The following is a 23,811-nucleotide window of genomic DNA, read 5'->3' on the forward strand; positions in this document are numbered from 1 at the left end:
CGTGCTTAATCCAAAGAAAGTACTCGATCGACTGATTTCTGGTGGTCGATCGAGTAGAATTGCTGAAGATACTACTCGATCGAGTGAAATTATGGGTGGATCGAGTAAAGTGGATATTCAAGGATTCGATCAAGAGGGTGAAACAGCTCGGTCGAGTGAAAATTCCGGGAGAAGTGTTCGATCGAGTGAAATATTTCCTCGATCGAGCAATGCTGATAATGAAAGACTTGATCGAGAGCGCTGAATACTCGATCGAGTGACAAAGCTGCTGAAAGACCTCGATCGAGAGGTAAGAGAGATCGATCGAACAGAAACGAGTTTGAACCTATCGAGACATTGGAAGAAAGGAAAAAAGGGCTCGCAAGTCCTATCACGGTGCCCTTTCCAAGGCGATTGCAGTACAACAAGGCTAACCAACAGTTCGGGAAATTTGTTGAGCTCCTGAAAATCCTTCACGTCAATGTTCCCTTCTCCGAATTACTTACCCAGGTATCCTCTTATAGGAAATTCATGAAAGAAATCTTATCGCGTAAGAGGCACATACATGACCATGAAACGGTAGCTTTAACTGAAGTAGGGACTGCCTTAGTTAGGAATAAGAAACAGCCTAAACAGTAAGATCCGGGTAGCTTTTCAATTCCTTGTCATATAGGGACCCATTTGATTGATAACGCGCTATGCGATCTAGGTGCTAGCATGAGCGTCTTACCTCTGTCTCTCGCTAAGAGACTTGGTTTGGCTAAATGTAAATGCACTAATATGACCGTTCAGATGGCCGACCATAGTATATCACAAACACTAGGAGTTATAGAGGATATAACTGTCAAAATCGGGAGATTCTTTATTCTCGTAGACTTTATGGTTCTTGACATCCCCGAGGACACTTACACCCCTATTAGTTTAGGGCGTCCATTTTTATTTACTGCTCGTGCATTAATTGACGTTGGGGGGAAGACCCTTACATTTCAGGTAGGAGACGAGGAGCTGATATTTCATCAGTCTAAATCTCATAGAGCTCCCATGCAAGTTCAACCTTGCAATGCCCTATACTCCATTGACTCTGAATATTGAATATTGTGTTGCAATTGTAACCCCTCCGCCTCAGACTGAGAGCGGAAAGGAGGACCATTCTTCTGTTTTCCTTGCTGCAGGTACAGATAGAGTGGATGCTGGAGATCCTAACGGTCAAAGAACAGTTAAAGTCAATCAAAGTGATGGAGATACCGCTGATGTCGATGGGAATGTTAAGAGGAAGTAGAAAGTTCAGGCGTATGTGGATGCCAACTACTCTCCTTTCGTTAGTTCAATTTGAAATTCATGGCGATCAAAGAGGATGGTCCGAGATGCTAAACGGACCTCCTTCAGTCAGAAGCCCTCTTGTGGGCTACTAAAATGTTTTGGAAGATGAGCGGGGAATGCCCCGTTGTAATAACTTGTAATTTTGAATTTCCGTTAAGACTTTTTAATTGCGCATTAGACTTTTAGACAATAGTTTAGTTAGTTTAGCGAAAACCGACTATAGACTGCTTATTTTTGAGATTTGGTATTTTTAGGAATTGTTTTTGCGTGTTTCTATGCAGGTTTGGGGAAGACATGTCACATTGGGATGTGTTCCACAAGAAAACAACTCGATCGAGTTCTTTTTGTACTCAATCAAGAGGAATGCCCTGCAAAACTGTTCGATCGAGGGGTTTCAGACACTCGATAGAAATGTCAGAAATGAGGAATACTCGATCGAGAGAATTTTATTCAATCGAGCAGAATGAATGCCAGAGTCCTCGATCGAGTGGTTTCAAATCACTCGATCGAGTAAATACTCTTATTATACGCAGGAAGTCTTCTTTTTCTTCCTCTATTTTCATTCCAACTCATTATCTTCCTTAATGTACGTTATCTTGTGCGAAAAACCCCAAATTCTCCCTTAATCTTTCCCTATTGCCAAATGAATCACCCACATTATTTTCCTTGTGCCTATTTCGACATTAGCCCTTTATTTTCCCCCTAAAATTCGTCTTTGTTGCTTTTAATTCGGGTAATTAGGGTTTATCGGGTTTTTGTTCGAAATCCGTCTTTTGCTTCAATTTCTTGCTATTTCTTGTGAGGTTTTCATTAAGTAAGTAATTCCCTTCATTCATTTGTTGATTAATTGATTTTGTTTGACTTAATTGAAGGATTAGGGTTTAGAGTTTTTCGAATCTTTTTTTTTCCGAAAAATTGGGGATTTCGTGTTCTTTTGTTTAATTGATTAATTCCCCCCCCCCCCCCTACTTGCTTGATTAGGATGGATAGTAGCACACTACCTTCGACTAGTTTGACTGTTGCCCCATCCTTGACTAAGACGGTGGTCCCTGCTGTTACCACCGTCACCTCTACTGTTAGTACCGTTGTTTTTACTACTGTCTCTGCTGGTACTACTGTTGTTTCTGCTGCCTCTACTAGTACAGCTACTGCCACTGCATCTACTTCTGGTATTGTCTCTTCTACGGTGATGACCCCTGCTGCGTCGTCACCAGCTGTCACAGCTGCTTTCCGGGCTGCCCTAGTATCTCGCCCCGCTACTGGACGGGCTTCTTCTTCAAGTACTGGAGGGCGTGGACGGGGTCAAGGACGAGGCACGCCTGCTGCCGGACGTGTCACGTTCTGTGCCGATGAGTCTCTTGACCCGCATCCTGACTGCCCAGAGATATGTTTCGTTAATGCTATTCATCGTACCCGTTTCTTTGACTTAGAGAGCTGTGACTTTGCTTCGACCAAATTTTTGTGCGGGGAATCGCTTGAGAAGTTGGGTATTTACGAGCCTGTAGTTGAGATTTTGAACGGGACGGGGATGTCTGGACTGATTACCATGAGTGCCACGACCTATATGGAGCTGACCCTCGAGTTTTTCAGCTTCTTCACTTTTTCTACAGCTGCCTACGCCACTGACCAGGGTAGCTCGTGTGTCTCTTTCCGGTTGTTTAACCAGACTACGACCTGGACCCTAGCTGAGTTTGGTAGTAGGTTAGGACTGTCCTCCCACGGTGAGTCGGACCCTCCTAGAAAGGTCCTGCGTATTCTTTGGAGAACTTTGGCACATACAGCCTTTGAGGAGCGCAGACTCGCTCATGTCCACCTCCCTCCGGCCCGTTACTTTTTGCATCTCATTGGTGGGACAATTTTCGGCCGTAAAGAGCCCAACAACATTAACAATGTCGAGTTGTCAATTCTCGGGGGCTATCTAAACATTGATAACGAGGGCCTCTTTGTTCTTAACATTGCTTATTTGACTGCTCAGTATTTTAACACTTTTGGGAAGAAGAAGTCGGGCACCATTGTTTGTGGTGGCATAGCTACATTTCTTACCCGTTCTATCTTCTCTGTCTTCCCTCGTGACATGGCACAGGTCGATATTGATAGGTATCTAGATATTCCTGCCATGCTGTCTATGTTTTGGCTAGCTTCTGACCAGCGGACTTGGAAGATTTGTGGTTCCTTGTCCGAGACCTTAGCTTGTACCACCCTACCCCGTCTTGTCCCTTTACCTACTGTTAGGGGTAGGATACCTCCACCTTTGCCCTTCTACCATCTTCCACTCGCTCCACCTACCACTACTTCCGCTGCTAAGAAGCGGAAGAGACCTCGGACTGGATAGGGATCCACACAGACCGCTGAGGCTGGGTAGTCTTCCACGCCCATGCCTCATCCGATCCCTATTCCCACTCCTACCCCTACACAGTCAGACTACCCGGCTAATTTTATTCCTCCTCGGCCTTTTCAGGCGTCCGAGGTCATTAACCAAGGGTGTCGTGACGATTTTCTCCTTGAGCTTCTTACCAGGCATGCTCGTATGGAGCGGGACATGGCGCTTGCTATGTTTCCTCTATACGAGTATCACATGCGACGAGGACGCCCCATTCCCGAGGGCTGGCCACACCCTTCTTTCTACCGGTACCCGGAGGAGGGGTACCCACAGCCAGCCAGCGAGGCGGACACAGCTGAGGAGGAGGAGAGAGCATATGCTGAGGAGGGGAGGAGGAGGGAGCAGGAGCGAGATCCTGATTTTGTGGTGGTAGAGGAGGAGGAGGAGGGCAACGAGTAGCTGCTGGTCGACTCACTTCCCCTGTTTTCTGGATGGTTTGGGGAAGTTCGCCATTTTGTATGTATTTCTTGCTCTTTTCTTTATTTTTCGTGTCCTTATTTATTTATTGTTTTTCATACATTTATTGGCTATATATATCCCTTTCCCATTATATATCTGTTGGTGTATGCTGGAGGACAATGAGGGCGTTATCTGTTTTGGTTTAGGGCGGGTATTGCATCCTTTGAGTCTGCATTTTGCATTTGTTTTTGCACTCACGTTAAATTTTCTGTTTGCAATGCATTTATTATCAAAACAATCATTAGAAAATTCAAAAAAAAATAGAATATTTCAAAAAAAATCAAATATTCACGTTTCATTTTGCATATAGGTTGAGTCGGAACGGTAGATTTCCATGATGAAATTGCACTTTAACTTGTCTTATCGCTTAAGCCTTGCATCTAATTGACAGTTAATAGTTTAGTCATGCGCATATCAACGAGTTAATGTCAAAAATATAGCTGACTGTGTAGACTTGACCTGATAAATTGGCAACCTACTTTACAATTTCTGAGTTTTAGAGCCATATAACCGGTGTCATTCATGACCGGTTCATGTAGGAATTGAGAGTAGTACTACTTGCATAACATGTTCATCACTTTTGCACATTTATGAAATTCGATTTCTTGTCTCTTGCGTACATTCGGGTTTGTGATCGGTGTCACATGCAGGGAGGTGCTTACAATTTCCCCCTTTCTTTCATTTTCACCCATTTAGCTCCACATTAGCCAAAATAGCCTTTTGACCCATTAGCTACACCCAAATTAAGCCTGCGTGTCAAGCTAGTTTAGTGTAATTTTTGTGGTATATTTTTATTGCTGCTAGTTGGTTTGTTCTCATTTATATGGAGTTGGTAGAAAAAGAAAGAACGTGGGCAGGAAAATGAGAAAAGCATGGAAAAGGATGAAAAATACAAAAAAAAAAGAGAAAAAGAAAATGAAAAAGATAAAAAATGTGAACATTGGAAGGAAGAAAGAAAAGAAAAAAAAAAGAGAATTTTAAATAGAAATTAGACCGTGTTAAAAAAGGGAAGTTTGTGACGGTCTACTCCTCCATTCTTATTTATATATTTTTGACGAGATAGTGTGTTGGGTAGTGAGTTGCGTGCCAATGAAGGGCACTTGTGCTTTATTTTCTAGACAACTGAGGATTGGATCGTCTTAAATGATCCTGTTTAGGTGCTAGCTTGACACTTTACCTCCACATTTCCATAATCTGTTTTGCCTTTTCTTACCTGTAACCTCACTCTCCCATATCTTTTGTAACCCCTCGGCTGTGGCGGACATTGTTGGTTGGAATGTATGTATGGTACTTGAATCGTCTATCATTTTTGTTGCATCCATGTTATGTAGGTCGCAGTTTAGGTGAGTGACTGTTTTCTCCTTCTCTCTTACACATATATTCACCCTTTGCTTCATGAGAAAAGAGTGACCCCGTGAGAGTCCGATTTTGATGGTCTTGCAAAGTCGATAGGTCAACTTATTTATAGACATCATACAACTCGTTTGCGTATTGACTATTATAGCTATAGCTGTTGATTTTTGATTGTATTAAATTGGTTTAAGTGGACAAGTTATAGCTAGCTCTGAGTTTTCATATCCGTTCCATTAGTTTGCATTTAGTTTACTCCAGGATGAGTAAAGGTTCGGTTTGGGGAGATTTGATACGTGCAATTTATATAGACTTTTTAGCCTCTTATTGCACGCATTTCTATGCCTTTTTGTATCGCTTTGTATTACAAAATGCTCCGAATTGGCTACTTTGGGTTGTTTTGTCTTAATTGCAGAAATGGACCCCAAAAGTAGCAGAATCGACCCTTATTCGTCTCATTTAGCATGCATTGTAAGGAAACGGGAATTTTGGAGCAAGAGTCGTACCTCAGAGTGCGTGAAGGGTGGTCAAAAGAAGCTGTCATGACAAGTTTGAGAATAATGCAATGGATTTCCACTCAATCGAGATGTTTTGGAAGTTTATCGAGTGGTTTGGCAGGCATTAGAGTTCGATCGAGTTGTTCTAAGTGCTCGATCGAAATGTGCTTTTGAGGAGTTACTCAATCGAGAGCCTGATTTGCTGGACAAGACTGTTAGAAATCTATATCTCATTACTTAACATATTCATATATGTATCATTTTAATTTAGTCATAAAATTAAAACTAGATCTTATGCATGCAAACTAAAACAAAAAGATAAGAAAATCAATTTCTCACCAAATAAATTTCGGTCAAATGGGCACCAACAAGATCTCCTTCTTGTTAGTTCTTGAGCTATCCATTTATAAGGATGAACATTCAAAAATCCCAAAGTAGAGATTCTCCTCTTGATTGCACCCAAGACTATCCCTTATCCCCACTAAATAATATTAACTAGATATTAGTTTAGTAGTTTACCTTAAAATTGATTACTAACACTCATATATTACATTAATAATTTTAGTAATCCTTTTGGAACAATTGGAATCAAAAATCTCAAGTTTTTGAGAAAGATGATGAAGATAGAGAGAAGAATGCATGTGTAGCTTTTTCATGCATGAAGAGAATGAATTAGTAATCAAAAATGAGAACAAAAGTTCTCATTTCTAATGCATGCCACCGGTGGGAAGGAGACAAGGAAAGCATCTTTTCCTTTCTTTTTGTCTTCACAATGTGTAGGCGTGTAAGACAAAGTAGGATAGGTGTAAGGCTAGAAAAGCAAGGCCTATGATTATTTATCATAAAATAAATCAATCTTACACCATCACAACTCCCTCCATTCGGTCCATCCTCCATAATATGGACTACCATTTTATTTTGTCAATTTGTCATTTGTCACACAATATGTCTCATGTAATATATTACATGTTATTAATTAATTTAATGCATATTTATCACATAAATATCATTTCATGAATTAATTAAATTACATCCAATAAATTGACTAGTGATAGCTGATCACATAAACAAAATGGGTCATGTAATTATAATTCACAATATCTTGTAATTATAATCAACCATTCATTCTTATCTTTATTGTTTCTCAAACAATAAACAATTTTAGTAATAAAGAATTTTATTACTAAAATAAATCTTATTTAATCCCATTACAATAAGATATCAATATTCTCTCTCACAAATTGAATTGTTCAATTTTAAGGAATTGATTAACTTGTATCGTCATACAATCAATCAAACTTTACGGATAAGGGCATCATCCTTTAGGTGTGACCTTAAGGGATCAATCGACCACCACCGTCCCACGACGATAACGTCAAACTCTAGCAAGCCAATCGTTACCGATTTATGTTGATCAGTTGACAATATAATGAATCATCCCTTACGTATTCTTTATATGAGATTTAATAATAATATTTAAATCATGTGATCGCACTATTGTTGAGGACACATTTCCCAACAATCTCCCACTTGTCCTCGACAAGTGTGCTTCACCAATTCTCTTGTCCCATTACTATCTCCCACTCAATGCAAGGTGTCTTTCGGGTCGTACTTGCAAGTGATCATATCGAGAGTGGTTTCCTCGATCTGGAGAATAACTGATTGACCGGATTTATCTATCATAGATACCTTCCGAGCGTGGCCACGCATTTCCAGTTCATTACTCCTCGAGTGGCCCTGAGATATTGTTTTAACCCTGACAAGGGGGTGGACAATTCCTATCGCACTTATTCCTTTCGACTAGCCACAACCATTATAACCCAAAATATGCCCATTTGACCCCATTTACGAAGGTCGTAGTAACACAAATCAAAGTTAATCTGAAACTGTGCCATCTTAGGCGAACAGTCTTTAGTCAAAAGAATCGACTCATTAGAATACTATAGTAGCTCTCGCCACGACCAGGCTTTATAAATTTGTCAGAACTCTATAAGCGGTCACTGCCCGACAAAGTGTTCCTAACAGTCTGCCTATGTGATCGACTAGTCATCTCACATGACTCTATGGCACTTGAACTTGCCATCAATTGCATCACACTCTAGTCACTTCGAGACGTCACCTCATACAAGTGACTATGGGAGAATACAATGTTAATCCGTGTTCACTTTAATGGGGTTCAATGTTGTCTCTACAACCCGTTTGGATGTAACAAAGTATAACAAAAGAGTTTTAAAGTAAAACTCGAACGACAAATGCGATTATCACATATGAATAGTCAATGCCTGATTACTATTTCATGTTCTATAATCTAATTTGATCTTGTACGTAGTTGTTCATTTCAATTCAATTGAAATGACATGACTCATCATGTTTAGCCTTTGAGAAGGCTTTGGTTAGTAGGTTTTATCAATTTCTTGTACCTTACTCAACCTTACTACATACTCGTTTTCCTTTGTAATGTATACATTTTCATTACAAAACTTTCTGAGTACGTGTCGAGATCCAATCAAGACATAAGCCCTCTAGCCTAAGAATAGCTCCCACTGTTTTCACAGTGTGCTAGACTCATCCTTCTTGCACATCTCATGATTGCACGTGTACTCAATTTCCGTTGTAAACATTTCTCATTGTTCTTTATTGCCTAGAACGATTCTAGAAAATCTATTTTTTAAATATCATAGCCACAATGGTATCTTAACCATCCTAATGTGTTTTGATTATGGTTTTGTCGGAAACCATGCGCAATCTCAATTGTCAATTGTCACTTGTGTAACACCCTTACACAAAATTGCATCATAAACACTTTGCTTTACTTCCTTAATGCTTCTGCAAGCACTTAAGGGTAATCTTTATGGCTTACTTGGTAAAGATTACTTAAATTCGATTTTGAAAACAACTCATCATACTCAAAGTATATGAAGTGTTATACATCATTACTCATTTAATTGATCCGGCAGCGGAAGCAAATGAAATCAATCAAATATGTTCAATTTAATTGAACTAGTCATGAATCTTATCAACATAAGACTTCTTATTGTCGCTAATATCATGTGGATTTATCTTCATAAAACCGGATATTCAGGATGTATTATAATACTCCAAAAGTCTTAAATCATTCGCAATGATCAATATGTCATCCACATATAAGACTAATAAAAAATTTCCGTAACTCCCCCTAAACTCCATGTATAAACACAACTTCTCGACTTATCGAGAAAAGTTTTATAACATGATCAAAACATTGATTCTAACTCATTGATGTCCTACTTAAGACCATCTCATAAGTTGCACATTATCTTAGGATTGCAAGAATCTATAAAACTCATGACATGTATTGAATACATTCCTTCTTTTGAAGAAGTAGGTTTTAGATTCACATGTTGTATGCGTATCCTCACAATGAAACACAATCCCTAAGAAGATCCAAATAGACTTAAGCATTTCAATTTGTGCAAAACTCTTTGCAACCAATCTTGCTTTAAAATCTCTCTTTATGAGTGCAAAACCCTTTGTCACTAATCAAGCCCTTTTGTTTCGGATTTTCATGGCTCTAAGCCTTGTATTGAATTGTGACTTAAACACTCTTATGTAAGTCATATGTTAATTACTTTCTAGAAGTAATCAACTTGAATCAAACAATTTCTTTTGTAAGTTATAAGCTCTTTACTTTCTTAAAAGTAGCATGAATTCATCATTTTTAACAAGTGACGAATTTAACCTCCTAGGTTTTGAAGAAACAATGTCATACATAAAATGTCTCATGTAGGCAAGAAAGACCAGTTTCTTGCGACATAACATTCTCTGTGGCATTCTTTGTGGCTCTTGAATAATTTCTCCCACTCTGTCTTCTAGAAATAAACTTGTATTTTAGAAAGACAGCTTCACGAGCCGCAAACCCGTCGTACTCGTGATAATTGAAAAGGGAAAAATGAGCATTTGTTTCTTGTGAAAACTTACAAACATGGTACCCTTACCATTTCATATCTCATATGATTCGATTTAGTGGAAAAATAATTTAGACAAAAAATGATAAAATCCCCAAAAGGATCAAGTAACTCAAAGTAACTTGATTGAAGTTCAAATCATATCGAATAGCGTTTGAATTCTTATTCAATCACACATTATTCCATAATGCATGCTAAGAGAGATTAACTTGTGATACTATATCACATTTCCTTTGGCTTATATCAAAGTCTTCACTTTGATAATCCCATCACGACTAAATCGTGATTCCTTGAACTCTTTAAACTTCTTCAAAGATTTTTCTATTTACCTTATTAAGTGAACACATTAGCGTCAACTTAAATCGTTGGTAAAAGAAAATGATCAACCTATTTTGGATCGATGATTTACAACCTCGATCTCCTTTTCAACCAAAAGGCACGAGACATCTTGCTTTGAATACAAGATACGCATATACCATTAACAATCTGATGGTTTCAAGAGTACTCGATAACTCTTTGCGTTCATCATTCCAAAATTTAAGGTTTAATCTTGGGTTACCAATTTGAATCTTACATCATCTACATGATATATCATTCTAGTTTGGTTTAGAATATAATCACCTTGATAATGGGCTAGCCATACATCAAATCGTGGTGTATAGGGTCACAAAAGTGAAAACCTCTTTTGTATCTTAACAAGTTTATATTCTTATTTAGAGTTTATGTACTTAATAGTCATAATTAAGTACAACTTTAAATCCAAAAACTAGATTGAGTACACAATTACTCTATCTCTCGATATTAGTGTTGCTAGTCGTCATATTCTAATCATCTTATGTGTCGAATACAATGATGAAAACCTCCACTGGTTTCTAATATTGACGAAGTGGTACTAGCAAAATTTATGTTTAATCAAATAAACATTTAGAGAAGAAGGTCCCATTAGATGTCCCACAACTAACTTGTTGATTCTTCAATTATTTGGGGTAGTTTCCTTTCTTGTGTCCAACATTTAAGACAATGGAAACTTTATTGGTCGGGATTGATAGGTTTAGTATCGTCATTTCTCAATAACTTTACTTTTAACATTACCTTGTATCAATTCCATTATTATCTTTACTTCTTGAACCTCGTCCTCATCTTAACGGTTTAAGAGAATGCTTCCACTCATTTCAATGAGTCTTTCCTTTGAGAAGCAAAATTGAATTCATGAACATTACTCTTCATTTGTTCGTTTTAGTTTTAAAAACTTTCATTGAAGTGGTTGCGTTATTTTGGTCAATTTTGATTTCCAACAAATCTAGTTACCAAAATTAGAAACAATTCATTTTAAGTAGATGTGTTAGTCAAGAATCAAAAACCTGTTTGATAATGAATAACTTTAATCTATACTCTTTACAAGAGATCCTTAGCAATGGTTCATTTGAGGTTTTTAGAAGAAAATTCAAATTTTGTCTTTAGTTACGATGTTTTAATGGAGATTTGAATCAAAATCGAAATGATATCGTATATGAATTGTGGTAAAGAAATAGAACAATATGATAACGGAATAGTGGAAAACTTAACATTTATCGTTTTATTAATACTTGTAAGCAACAAGTAAAGCATTTACATAGTGACATCTGCCCAGCTATGATAAATGATTCCAAGACCCAAATTCATATCGACTTAGGCACGGTGGGGCCTATTCATCCTTTATCAATATAACTCGGTGGATTAACGTTTAATCGATTCTACTTTTAGAACTCTTGGTCAATAATATTACATTAACATTTATCTTTAGCCCAAAACACATTCAACAAGGGGACGGTGTGGCCGATAAAACCCTTATCGAAAAACTTTTGTTGAGTTCAATCCAAATTTCGAATAAATGTGTCCATGATCCAAACCCACATTAACTTGGGCACGGTGTGGCCGATTCATCCCTTATCAACATGAATTCGGTGGATAGACATTTATCACCCACTTCCCCTACGTAACAAGGTTTGTACCCCGGTGTGGCCGAGTGCACTCCCTCACGAAATAGGTTTTCATGGTTTCTAGTATTTGGTAAGGCTATGTCTCAATTGATTGTTTTAGCGAGAGGTCATGTCAATTTATTATCTATCACGTTTTAATTGAACTAAAGCGGTGAACTACGATGATTGTAATTGACACGGTCGATGAACTCGATTAGATAAAGATGCATGTTTTAGTTATGGCGATTTAGCGATGCATGCGACATATAAATAAAATGCAGAGCATAAAAATAAATCCTAGTATGGCCTTCCTAAAATAGAAAACTATTTAACTATTACATATTCGAAAACCAACTCCATTGGTCCCTTGAACTTCGGTTGTGGCACGCATCTCGAGGTAACACCGTCTTTATGTATCACCATCTTGAAGAAATCCGTCTTTGGGAACTCCGAAATGAATAAAATTACATAATAAATTACATAATTTCCTATTATACATTTGTAACTATAATAAAATAAATCTATTAAATTACAAAATGGTGATACGAGATCACAATAAATTACAACCGAATCGATATTCCCATACATTTCGGGTAATACCAATTAAAACTAAGGCCATACTAAGTAAAAATTACATAATTCAAAATTACATAAATAAAATTATGACAATCATAAAGAAAATACAGCATTATAATATGTATGAACATGCCCAATTTTATGCTAAATCGCCTTTAAGGAGCCAATATCGTATATTACACGGTTTTTACGGATGTGCTTGATTCAACGTTTTATAATCACAAAAATTACATAAATTCATATTTATGCACAAGTTAATTACCCTAACTTCTTAGGACTCAAAATTAGTCTCCACTAACTATTTGACCATAATTAACTCATATTTCTTAATATTGTTCATAAAAGGACTCAAAATTACAATAAAATGCTATAAACTTCAAATAAATCACAAAAATTTCAAATAAATTTAAAATTTAAAATTTAAACTCATGAACATTCTGGAAAAATACCATGACACTCATAATGTTCAAAAACTTAGGTTAAAAATTTCGAAAGTTGTCGGGAAAAACAATGTTGCGGTTTATGGGATTTATCAATAAAAATCATAAAAACATGAGAAAAATTATATTCATCAACTTTTCAATTTTAGATCTGAAAAAGATAATAAAATGCAACATGTGACGTTTTTCCTTAGTCATGAAGTATGTTTTAGCAATTTTTCACTAATTAAGTCACTATTTATGCTATTTTTCATCAAAAATTCATAAATCATGCATGAAGACTTCATTATAGACTATTATTTTACACACATCTTGTAAAATTTCATGTGACAGCATACTAAATTTCTATGACCAGATTCGAAATATTTCTCATATTAACCTATTTTTCATCTAAATCCGATTTTTATCATGAAAAATCCATTTTTCGAGCATAAGAACTCATAAAATTATGAAAATTTCCAGATCATCTAAAAATAATATATGTGAAAACATATCCAAAAACCACTGGAAAATTCGAAGTTTAGCTAATTTTCGTCCAAAAATGACATTTTTATCATAAAAATCACATTTTAATGCCAATATAATATAAAATGAACAATAAAATCCATAAATTAACCAAAATATCCTAAATACATTTTAGGATCAGAAACTTTAACATGCATAAATTATTTTCGTGATATATCATAATATCACAAATTTACAAGTTTTGTTTGTTAATCATATAACTCGGAAAAACAATAACCGATTTGCATGCAAACAACCTTGTGCTCTGATACCACTTGTTAGAAATCTATATCTCATTACTTAACATATTCATATATGTATCATTTTAATTTAGTCATAACATTAAAACTAGATCTTATGCATGCAAACTAAAACAAAAAGATAAGAAAATCAATTTCTCACCAAATAAATTTCGGTCAAATGGGCACCAACAAGATCTCCTTCTAGTTAGTTCTTGAGCTATCCATTTATAAGGATGAACATTCAAAAATCCCAAAGTAGAGATTCTCCTCTTGATTGCACCCAAGACTATCCCTTATCCCCACTAAATAATATTAACTAGATATTAGTTTAGTAGTTTACCTTAAAATTGATTACTAACACTCATATATTACATTAATAATTTTAGTAATCCTTTTGGAACAATTAGAATCAAAAATCTCAAGTTTTTGAGAAAGATGATGAAGATAGAGAGAAGAATGAATGTGTAGCTTTTTCATGCATGAAGAGAATGAATTAGTAATCAAAAATGAGAACAAGAGTTCTCATTTCTAATGCATGCCACCGGTGGAAAGGAGACAAGGAAAGCATCTTTTCCTTTCTTTTTGTCTTCACAATGTGTAGGTGTGTAAGACAAAGTAGGATAGGTGTAAGGCTACAAAAACAAGGCCTATGATTATTTATCATAAAATAAATCAATCTTACACCATCACAACTCCCTCCATTCGGTCCATCCACCATAATATGGACTACCATTTTATTTTGTCAATTTGTCATTTGTCACACAATATGTCTCATGTAATATATTACATGTTATTAATTAATTTAATGCATATTTATCACATAAATATCATTTCATGAATTAATTAAATTACATCCAATAAATTGACTAGTGATAGTTGATCACATAAACAAAATGGGTCATGTAATTATAATTCACAATATCTTGTAATTATAATCAACCATTCATTCTTATCTTTATTGTTTCTCAAACAATAAACAATTTTAGTAATAAAGCATTTTATTACTAAAATAAATCTTATTTAATCCCATTACAATAAGATATCAATATTCTCTCTCACAAATTGAATTGTTCAATTTTAAGGAATTGATTAACTTGTATCGTCATACAATCAATCAGCTTTACGGATAAGGGCATCATCCTTTAGGTGTGACCTTAAGAGATCAACTGACCACCACCGTCCCCACGGCGACGATACGTCAAACTCTAGCAAGCCAATCGTTACCGATTTATGTTGATCAGTTGACAATATAATGAATCATCCCTTACGTATTCTTTATATGAGATTTAATAATAATATTTAAATCATGTGATCGCACTATTGTTGAGGACACATTTCCCAACAAAGACCTCGATCGAGTAGTCTGAAAGTACTCGATCGAGTGGTTTGTTAGATTACATGGGTTATCTTAATCCGTGATAGGTTTATTTTAGTTAATTTTTGCTCCCCAATATAAGGGAGTCAAGATTAGGTTAATAAACATACTTCTACACTTCTAAAACTTTGCTTAATTATGTTCCTTACTCTCTTCTGACTGCTGAAACTTTTCTGCCTCTTTTCTCTCGGATTTGGATTGTAATCATTCTTTCCCCTTTAATCTAAACTTTATTTGCTTTCATTAATTATTCCTTTATTCTTGTTTATGCTTATATATCATCTCTTTGTTATGTCTATTGCTAGCACGGTTATTATTGTTATTGTTCACTGCCCTAAGAACAAGAGTAGCTAATTTCCCTATGTTAGGATTAGGGGATCCATGGTAGAATTATGACGATGTAGTAAATAGACTAGATAACTTGCTGCTGAAAATCTGTCCCCATAGAAATATAACTGTAACACCTATTTAGTTGAGTGCACGCTTCTAAATAACATTAATTTGGTTAACTTTGTTCCTGGATCGGAAGATTGGAATAAACAGACATGCTATGAACAGTAGACTACCCTAATGAGGACGGAAGTTAAGTTAGTGGAAATCTAGGGTGGATAGCGGACCGGAAGGACCTTTCCATTACCCTTCTCAAAGTAGATTGTCTAGGCTATTTGCAGCTGAGTCAATAAACTGCCATGGTGAACCGAAATCCTGACATACTCTCTTTTATCTAATCACTTATATCACATCTCCTTACTTTACTGCTCTTTGCCTTATTTCTCTTGCCTTTGACCTTCAGTAGTTTAGAAAATTAAATACAAAACCCCCCTTTTGTGACCTAGATAGACGGACTTTCAGACAGATACCTTTCCTCCCTGTGGAGATCGACCCTACTTATCACTAGCTTCCGTTAGTATATTTAGGTATTTCTTTTTGGTACAGAAACGATCGTATCATACTTCAAGCTCATATGATCCGTATAAAAGTTGCAACGGGCCCCATACAAGTAGTGTCACCAAAGCTTAAGTGCAAAAACCACTGCTGCTAACTCAAGATCGTGAGTTGGATAGTTCATCTCGTGAACTTTCAACTAACGGGAAGCATAAGCCACAACCCTACCCTTCTGCATCAAGACACAACCCAAACCAGACTTTGACGCATCGCAGTAGACATCAAATTCAAAGCCCTCTTCTGGGAGAGTCAACACAGGAGCGGTTGTTAACCTCTTCTTCAACTCTTGGAAAACAGCTTCACAAGCCTCAGTCCAAATTAACTTGGATTCCTTCTTCATTAACCGAGTCATCAGCCTCGCGATCTTAGAGAAATCATGCACAAACTGACGGTAATACCCAGCAAGACCAAGGAAACTTCGAATATCGTTCACATTCTTTGGAGTCTCCCACTCGACCACAGCTCGAATCTTCGACGGATCAACCATAACTCCATTGCCAGATATCACATGACCCAAGAAGGTAACTTCCCTTAGCCAGAAGGTGCATTCGTCAACCTAAACGGCATCACCACGAACTTATAGTGACCATACCTAGAGCGAAAAGCAGTCTTAGGAATATCCTCTTTCCTAACTGAAATCTGATGGTAACCAGACCTCAGATCGATCTTCGAGAACACACTTGCACAACAGAGCTGATCAAACAAATCCTCGATCCTCGGCAAAGGATACTTATTCTTGATAGTAACCTTGTTCAGCTCACGGTAGTCAATGCACAACCGCCCACTACCATCCTTTTACTTGACGAACAAAACAGGAGCACCCCACGGCGAAGCACTCGGTCGGATAACACCCTTATCGATCATCTCCTCAAGTTGTATCTTAAGCTCTTGTAACACAGCTGGTGCTATACGATATGGAGCTTTCAGAATGGGACCAGTTCCAGGCAATAACTCAATCGCGAACTCTACATCTCACTCAGGAGGAATACCAGGTAGGTCCTCTGGAAACACATCAGGAAACTCCTTAACCACAGGGATATCCTCTAAATTCGGCTCAGCTGAAACATCTCGAACACTGCAAAGCTAGATCTGATGACCCTTTCTACCCATGCCAACCATCTTCAAAGTAGAAACCCACTTGACCGTAAATGGGTTAAAAATGCATAAATGTGAGACATAAACATATAACATGTTACATGTGACATTGTGACAAAATTGACAAATTGAAAAAGATAAAATGGAACCCAATTTATCTTATATATACCGAAATAATGGAGGGAGTATGTGGATTAATATTGTGTTTTTATTTTAAATAGGAACATGATTATTACCTCTAGGGACTATCCTTGCATGCCTATTTTCTTGGGTAGAAAAACAAGCCCATGCATAGGGCACTCTTCCCCCTCCAACCGGTTTTGGCATGAGAAAAAGGCAAGGGTTTTTCCTCTCTATTTTTCATTCATTCATTTTTGATATAGAATTTCTAGTGTAATAAATTACTATTACTCTCTCTACATCTTATGAAAATTATAGAGAAATAAACTTCACAAATACTCCCTCTTGAACCGATTTTTCCAAGAGCAAAAGTTATAATTTTTGTGTCAATTTTATAGTAAGACTTATCTTATTTCTAGTACAAAATAATATTAGTTATTAAGAGGTTTCCTTGGGTATATGCTTTTGGGAGAGATTCTAAACTTGAATCTTGTTCATCCATTATTGGAAAGCTCAAGAACTAACAAGAAGGAGATCTTGTTGGTGCCTATAAAACAAAAATCATATAGTAAGAACAATGATTTCTTCTCTTATCTTATTTATGTTTGCATGCATAAGATCTAGGTTTAATTTTATGACTAAATTAATATGTCACATATATGAATATGTAAATTAATTAGATTAATTATTCTTACAAGTGTAACCCTAACACCCTGAAAAGATACCCTCGAACCTATAGGACTCTTAATCTCGATCTTATGATCACGACATTGAAACCTAGCATCATATCGAGCTAACCAATCCATGCCCAAAATCACATCAAACTCTCCTAGTTTGAATTAAACAAGATCAGCAGGAAGGATTGCCCCTGCAATACTGACAGGTACGCCCTTGAACAGAATGGAGCAAGAAACAATCTCACCTGTAGGAAGGGATATATAGGTATCAACGGATGATGAAGAAGTGAGTCTAGCATGGACGGAAAAGGTTTCGGATACGAAAGACATCTACGCACCCGTATCGAAAATAACAAAAGCAGATAAAGAGTGAACCAGAAAAGTACACGTAACCACATCTGGATTAGCATCAGCCTCAGCATGACTGATAACAAACACTCGACCAGTCATCAGAGCATCAACCTTAGGAGCATCAATCTTCGGCTTCTGAGGACAATCAACAGCCTATGGACATAGGCCACCTGTCGGTCTGTGGACGTGGGCCACCTACCAGCTTGTAGACACGGTCCACCTGTACACCAAGCCAATCCGTGAACATGTCGTGGTCTTTTAAAAGCCACGCTCGGCGGCGTAGGGAATGCTTTCGACCGGATCGTTTTAGATTGGTCGGTTTCATCTCGGAAAGGGTCTCGAAAGGATGTAGAGGTGTTTAAAGTCGCCACCAGACAATTATGGGATGCTTGGAAACTGTTCAAATCCACTTTATACCTAATTCAATCAAGGCAAAACGAGGTGCTTGCCATAGGAACTAAAGATAAGGACTCGTCCCCCTTTAGCATCCTATCGCTAAAATGACTCTCGTACGCCCTGGATAAGGCCATGCACTATCCAAAGGTTATGAGTAAGGGGTGAGGGTATATATTGGGAAGCCCATTAATCAGAAACCCAATCCCGCCCGCATTAGCGGCCTCTACTGATCGATCGTGGTTGTTTAAGTGCAAGAGTTGATAAAATGGTTTAAATGCATGAATGCGCATTTAAAAGTCTTAACCTAATATGTGAAGATTTTCTAAGTCGGTTTGTTTATCCGCATATCATGAAATTGATGTCAAAGTTGGATTTAAGGGTTGATTTGCATGTAAAATGGAAATTAAACATACATTTACTAAATTCGGGTTACGATGCTTAACACAGTCCATTTATTTGAAAAAGTGTTTCAAATGAGAAAGTGTAAAAACACAAGCTTGTCAATATGATCCATCATGTATTCGGATTAACCGTAATCGGGATCGTCCTAGACAAATGCCAAAACAAGTCAGAACATTGCCAGGCAGCCCCATTGGGGCGCGAGCTATTAGGCGAGGGAACAAGGCCTGACCAGGCTTTTAAAATATGAAAACAGATAGCCTCTTGGGGCGCGAGTCAGACGGCGACCCAAGGGGCGTCTCCTGGTTGTTAAAAAGGTTGTTTAAAACTGTATTTGTGGTTAAATGATTTACAAGACTCGGAATAATTACTATTATCTTAGTAATACTCGTTATCGTATTTGCAAGTTTGAAACGCATAGTTTACAAATAAAAATGTAAAATATATGTGCTTAACCATTTTATCACCGTATTCAAATTAAATCGACATGGTATTTATTTTAACCAAGGATGACATATGATATGGTCAAGATAAGGATAAAAATTAAATGAAATAAAAGTAAAAGTAAAATGTTTGATATGAACTAATATGTTACGTTCATTTCTTTGTAATTAGTTAAGTTTATCATCGTGCTCGGATTTAACCGACATGGTATAAGGAACCAAGGATGATTATGAATTATGGCTAATATGTTTGCAAGTGTAAATAAGTGAGAAAAATGCCAAGTAAAAGAAAAGGGTGTTAAAATACCCATTAATTTGTAATTAACCAACAATATCACCGAGTCACAGAATAAACCGTCATGGAATAAGGAACCAAGGATGATTTTTGTAATGGTCAAAATATTTGTCATAAAAATGAATTAAAATGGTAAAATCCGTAAAAGGAAAGAAAGAAAATAAAAGACATTGTTGAAGGAAAGACGAACTCAAAAACATTTGAGTCTGACCCGAGAAGCCATAAGAGGCGCGAGACTCTTTGCATGGCAAAGAGCTTCTGTCTCAGGCCAAAACTTGGTTTTGGCTCGTCTAATCTATATTTGAATAGTGTTATGCATCATTCATGCTTATAAACTAATAAAAATATTAAAGACATGAAATAAGTGAGATATTTACACCCTCAAACTTACGTGTATTGATGCTTGCGAGGTACACGACTTTAGAGAAGGTTTTCTCGTATGCGACTACTCACGATCAAAGAAGTTTAAAAAAGTACCTTAAAAAAGGATTTTGTTTTAAAAATGAGTTGAAAACATGTTGATTAATGTTGAGTAGGTCGAATGGGTCGGTCGAATGCACGGCGACGGTACCAAAAAAAATGTGCAAGGCTTGTGTTTTCGATCGGTAGGTCGAAAACACGTGTCGATTTTTTGACTTAGGAAGTCGAGTCTAGAAGTTTAAGGGAGAGGTAAGGGGGTGGACGCTCACGTGAAGATTATGGTGTGTGAAAGTGGGTATTTATAAAGAAATATGGGGTGGTAAGCACTGGCTGAGTTTGCTTGGAGGCTAAGGAGGACCCCTAAAGAGGCGCAAGCCACCTAGTGATACAAAGGGGTGTACTGTCCTTTTCAATTTGGACGTGGCCTTTGCACTATCCATTTTTTGGTTGGTTTTATTTGTGTTAATCAAATAAAATGTCGCGTAACAATATGGGCATCTAATAAGATGATATTTAGTTGTTATTTGGGGTAGGCATTTTGTGCGTGACTCGGGTTTGATCCGTGTTGAGTCGAGATTTGAATTCTGAGTCGGTTTTTGGCCCAGTGTTGGTTTAGACTCTAATTAGTGTCATTAAAATGGAAATGGCAAGATTAAACCCTTCATGGCATTATTTTAGACATTTGAGGCTTGGGTTGACTCGGGTTAACTCAGATTGACTCGAGTTGCGGGTTTCTAAGTCGGTTTTGGGTCTGGAGACGGTTTTAACTCTAAATAGTATTATTTTAATGCAAATGAAGTTAGAAAACCATTTTTGAAATCATTTTTCATATCCGAGTAGTGCATTAAACCATCTCATTAATAGCCAATCCACGCACGCATATCAAAAACACGTTGTATTCCGATCATCATCGGGTGGTTTTTGGAAGATGCAGATACTGGGTATCTACAGAGCCCCCACTTTAACTGAGGCTTGGACGGGGCGAAAGTCAAATTATAGCCTCCAGGTCAATCAAATATTATAACCTGAAGACCATTGCAATGTCGAGGCGACTCAAAAGGGTTTGAGCCGAGGACCTGCCGTCGGGAAGGGCGACGTCAAGGCGACTCGGGGATTCGAGTCAAGGACCTGCCGTCGCGAATAGGTTAGAGTCTTTTGACTTCCGATTCGGGTCGTTTAAAGTCCATTAGACTACGTATAAAGGCTCGCCAGCCATAGGAAGGAGTCATACATAAGGCATCTTCTGGTTATGTCCTTGAATTGTTCTTGTTTGCGAACAAAGGCTCGCCAGCCGTGTTGAAGGTGAGTTTTGAGACTCGCCATCCATGTTAAAGGTGCATTTTAAGGCTCGCCAGCCATGTTGAAAGTGCGTTTTGAGGCTCGCCAACCATCGATGGTCAAATGATCGACTACGGGAAATAGCCTGAAACATCGGGCTTATTTCCAGATATTGTTCGGTAATCACTTCCAATGAGGTTGACGTTGATAGGTTCTGCCAGGGAGCAACAAACTCCAGTTTGCTGGGGGGGTCCTAAACGAACTCCGTGGGGATAAATAATCTAAGCGAGGCTCTCTGGAAAACCATTTAGGGAGAGCGCTGGATCGGGATCGTGAATGATGTTGCGAGGATATTTGAAAGACCTGTGTGACTCCCATTAGAAAATGGGCACTCGCTGGGTAGTTACAAACTTCTCAGGACTCGCCGAGAATTTAGGCGTATGCCATGTAATTGACTCGGTTAAAGCCCTTGTACTTAACGGGTCGACATTTGTTGGGAAGAACCCACTACTCATTTGGAGTGTGTTTTTCTTCTCAAGATTATCTGCATGGTTAGTGACCACACAAATCCGCAGTCGCATAGACAAGCACGTAGGCATGCAAGCATATAAGCAAGTAAGCACATAAGCATGTGAGCAATTAGAATATAGGCAACTAGTATGTAATATCTTACGTGAGGGGAGATATGAGTTTTAAAAGTTGTGAAGCTTAATATTGAGTCTTGTTACTCGCAGATCCGTGATTTGATAGATTAGAGACACTTGACCATTGCCACATTAAATCACACAGACACAAACTGACAGACTGACAAACAGGCGGTTTTGAACGTGATGCAAACTCGATATCGACATGACACAGGGGTGACTCTAACCGACTTTGCTTATGTGTGTGAAACTCTTTGCCAAGAAAGGGTGACAACGCGTATCAAATCCTTGGATTAGAAGGTCCGCTCAGCTGGGGAACGCAAATTGATTATCTTTTCCAGGCATCTTTGCCTCCGTTTGCTCGTTTGAGATCCTTCCCTGAGGCATGATGATTCGGAAAGCGGAACCAAGACCTTGTGATCGTCCGAACCGAGCATTAGACTATGGGAGGTTTTATTTTGGACTATAGTTGAGACTCAAAATATGTTTGAGGATAAAGGACGGGTGGCATCTCGAAAGAGAAGCTCCAAGAGTGAGAAGATGGGAATTCGGCAAAAACGAGGAATGGGCGACGTCTTTAGGAAGAAGCCCCCAGTAAAGAGATATAATATTATTTTTTAAATTTTTTAATTTTTTGTTTTTGCAGCTGGGTGGCCTGATTTTGAGGGTTAATGGTGATGGAATAGATTAAAAGAGGTATATGGTTGAGTCCTTGTTGGGGGACTGCTTACGTATTCGCGTGTTTGCGAAATCAAACCAGATCGTAGTTCTTACTGGGTGTGAAATGGGTTGCAAATTGAAGGTGTGAAAATTAAATATGTGTGAGGGTGTGGTTGTGTCCTTGTAATAGGACTGGCTACGTATTCGTGTGTGTGCGAAATCAAACCAGATCGTAGTTCTCCGTGTGTGTGCCTAAGCTAACTGTTAGGACCTTAAAGTGTGAGGGTCACGACGGTAAATGCCGTTTGGCGACTCGAAAATTGATTTGAGAGAATTCCTCCTTGATCATGAATCGAAAAGGTCTAATTTGTGAAAATGTTCCTTGTCATGTGAGCACACTAAAAAGTGGACCCAAAGGGTAGATTAGGTATGTCCCGTTCTCGGTAGCAAAGCATTCGAGGATTCCGTATCTGGGTCAGGATGAAAATGGCTTCGACATTACAGAATATGGAGCTTGTTAATAAGAGGTTTATTTGACAGATAAATATCTGGAGCTTGTATTTGTGGTGTTAAGGCCGATGGGCTATGACTTTTGATGTGGTGAGGAAATGGTGTCTCAAGCTTGATGTGCCCCGAGCACGAAAATGTTTGGTAAATAATGTGGGATCAGATTCCCATGTCTGGACCTTAAAGGTTAAGGTGTGATATTACGAGCTTGAGCGGAATCCCCAGGATCCTAGATAGGTCTCCCTGTAACTGTCTCCGAAAGGACTACGGGGGGGGGGAAGCAAAGTTGGGTTTGTTGTTAGTTGACGAGTCTCGAGCTCTTATTTTAGCTCTTTGACATCGGGTTTTGGTGTTTTTGTGCTTTGTACGTGTTGGTCCCGGAGTTTAGAGGGAAAAAAAGTTGGTTGTGTTTTAGTTGTCCAGTCTTGAGCTCTTATTTCAGCTTTTTGACGTCAGGCTTTGGTGTTTTTCTGTTTTGGTGTTTTGGGCTTATTGGTCTTGGGCTTTGGACATTGGTCCTGGACTTGGTGTTTTGGACTTACTGGTCTGGGATTTTG

This window comes from Silene latifolia, chromosome Y (genome assembly GCF_048544455.1).
Source record: "Silene latifolia isolate original U9 population chromosome Y, ASM4854445v1, whole genome shotgun sequence".
In the NCBI taxonomy this organism is placed as follows: domain Eukaryota; kingdom Viridiplantae; phylum Streptophyta; class Magnoliopsida; order Caryophyllales; family Caryophyllaceae; genus Silene; species Silene latifolia.